The 3,268-nt window shown below is 37.9% G+C and overlaps 1 pseudogene; it reads left to right on the top strand.

Moving 5' to 3' along the window:
• Nucleotides 1–252: 252 nt before the first annotated feature.
• LOC105509582 overlaps nucleotides 253–3,268 on the top strand; it is a 4,606-nt pseudogene continuing 1,590 nt past the window's right edge.

Consider the following 3,268-nt stretch of genomic DNA (forward strand, 5'->3'; position numbering starts at 1 on the left):
GGCTCTTACTTACTAGTAAATAAAATGCATACGTGAGTGCTGCCTTTCCATCACCCCTAGAATTCAATGAGAAGCAAGCCATGGGGATTATCCCAGAGAGGAGTAAGAATGACAGGATTTGCCACTCCATTCAGGGTGTAAAGAAGAGAAAGAAAGATTTGCTGTCCATTTCAGAAGCACTCAGCCTGTTTTGTCATTTTGGACAAATATCCGAACTCTACACAAAATTCCAACAGACATAATTACAATCCCATGGCCCAGAATTTAATTCTAGTTATTCAGGTTGTACTAGAGAAATACTGTGAAGAACCAGCATCTTCGAGTCTACCTGGATATAGTCATGGTTGTTATAGAAACAGTATGGGGCCGAACTGTCTGCCCCATACACAAGCAGCCAAGCAATTCTTTAATTATATAACTAAAAGCCAGATTCTTTCTTATGTTTTAGTATGCTATTTGCATCTATTTTCCATTTATCCCTTAGCAATATTGTATTATTGACCTAAAAAAGAGAGTCTTCTTCACAACATGAATAGTACTGGATACCTTTACAAATACCACATCCCTGCCTAACTGGTCAGCCCCCTAGACATCATGCAAGCTATTACTACTAATAATAAACAAAATCTATGACAACTTCTACCATTTATTGAGTGTCCTACATGTTAAGTACATCACTTCACATTTAAAAAAGACAAAATAATAAAAGTATCTTCAAGTTGAGGGAATAAAAGGTAATGTATTTGAAAAGAATTAAAAGTAATACCAGAAAGGTTAAAAAAAATTCACAGAAAGGTTTTGCCCCCTATAAGAATAGCAACTGATGTTTAGGTCCAACACTATCAACTCCAAGTCTGTGTTTTAGAGAAGTGGCTAAGGACAAAGATCTCCCAATCAATATAGAGGGGGAATGATCAGGTACATTAGAGAAAATCCGTTAGGATAGGGTATAGATTTTCAACCCTGAAGTGCTAAATGATTGCCTGAGTGCTCCTTAAAGACTTCATAATTCTAAATCTTTTGGATTGGAGTCCTGGAATATATATTGTAAGTAGCTAGCCAGTTAATTAGGCTATCTTTTCTTTGAGAGACCATGCCTCAGAGAGAGAGGTATAGTTTCCTTCCTTTGAGCCAAATGTGCCTAATGAAAGTCAAATTCCAGATGATGAGCTGACCTACTAAGGGCAGTCAATGTTAATTTTCTGCCCCAAAATCTTAAAAATGAAAAAGGGAGAAGAAAGCAGAGGTTTTAACTTATTAAACTGAGAGAGAGATTGGCATTAAAAAAATTCGTTTATTTACTTAGCAAGGACTGATGCCAACCAGAAACTGTGCTAGATGTTTAGATTATAATAAAAATTGTGTGGAAATTACATTCTAAGAGACAACTCAAATAAGTTAATATTTACAAACTGAAGGGCAAGCTGTAATGAAAGTTATGAAAGAGGATCCTGGGATCTGAGGGATGCAAGAAGATGGCAAATGGAAATACCAAAGTATCACCTTGAATTTGTTGTAAAATCCCCCACAAGCTGTGATATGAAGGGACTAATAGTTGCTCTTCTGCTTCAGAACCAGCCATCCATGAACCCTCATGTTCTGCTGGAAAATACTTTATGGCCGAAAGGCTCACCCCAGGTGTTCAGAGGCTTTCCCATTTGGCCTAACATTCAAGGAAGCTCAAACTGATGCTATTACTGGAGATTGAAGATTCTTTGGGTAGCACAGTGTACAGCAGGCTTTGAGGAGTGTCCAATATGGTTTTGTATTTCAACCCTCTCCAATGGTTGTGCAATCTTGTTCAATTTACTTAAACTGCTGTCATAATTATTTCTTTGTATAATACAAAAGATAACATTTATCATCTATAGTTTTGTGATGATTACGTATACATTGATTATTTCATTTAATCGCTATTTCAGAGTACTTTGAATAGCACTTTTAAATAAGATAGAAAATAGGGCCAAAAACAAACTCTGTGTTCTTCTCCATGTATTTTAGCCTTTTAAATTCCCTCATTTCATCTCCCAGCTTTAAACGACAATACTATACTGGTAACTCTTTTAATCTCCAGACTAAATACTGAAGACTTATAATTTCTACCATATCTTATTGCTCACCCTTGAATTATTAGCATGTCAGTAAATAGGATAATGTTTAGGCAAAAGAAAACTGTATCAAGTCCTCTCTTTTAATGTCACACAATATATAGTCTGTCTGCAAAGCCTGTTAGTTTTGTCTTTAAAATGTACTCCAGGGTTAAGGTGAAGGCAACCAGGGTCGTATGGACCAAGCACAAAGGATGTCCCCACCCTATGTGAAAGAGACTCCCCCAGTGGCAGCACCACAGCCACTTAGTATAAGAGTCCCAGGCTCTGCCCAAGTTGGCAGCCATATCAGAGACTCTTCCAACTCATCTATTCTCATTGATCCATTGGTTCCACCAGCCCCAACACCACTGTGCTCTTCTACTCAAAGAAGCTCAAAACGTGGCATGAATTTGAAAACATTGTAGAGGAGAAGAGGCATGTCAGTGAGTTGAAATTTGCAATGAAATGCTACACACCTCCTGTTTATAAGGGGATTATTCCATGTAAGCCAAGTCATATTAAATGTAATGTTCTCAATGATGAAGAGAGTTTTTATGTCATTGCTATAGGTTGGATATTTCTCCACTTCAAATTTCCTGTTAAAATCTGTTCCCAAATGTTGGAGGTGGTGTCTAGTGGGAGGTGTTTGAGTAATGGCAATAAAGCCCTCAATACTGCTTGGTGCTGTCCACCTGGTAATGAATGAATTTTATCCTGATTGTTGAAAAGAGCCTGGCACCTTCCTTCCCTGTCTCTTCTGTTTCCTATCTCACCATGTGACAGGACAACTCCTCATCCCCTTATGCCATGGGTGGAGGCTTCCTGAGGCCTCACCAGAAGCAGATGCTGGGACCTTGCTTCTGTACAGCTTGAAGAACCCTAAGTCAAATAAAATTCTTTTCTTTATAAATTACCCAGCCTCAGGTAATCCTTTATAGCAACACTAAGGCACTAAGACAGTCATTAAACAACTTTCTAAGGAATTCCAAAGGAAGTTAGTGTGATCTTGGATTAAATGAGTTACAGACTGCATCTGGGAGCCATTCAGTTTTTTGTCCTTTCCTTGAGCAAAATATTTAAACAGATTTTCTCAAAGGTGTGTGTAAATGAAGTGTGTTCAGAAACTGTAACAAGCCAACCAGGAGCATCTTGTTCTTCTGCTTAGTCATCAAAGTTAC

The sequence above is a fragment of the Colobus angolensis genome, unplaced genomic scaffold, assembly GCF_000951035.1.
Source record: "Colobus angolensis palliatus isolate OR3802 unplaced genomic scaffold, Cang.pa_1.0 Scaffold178, whole genome shotgun sequence".
Lineage (NCBI taxonomy): Eukaryota > Metazoa > Chordata > Mammalia > Primates > Cercopithecidae > Colobus > Colobus angolensis.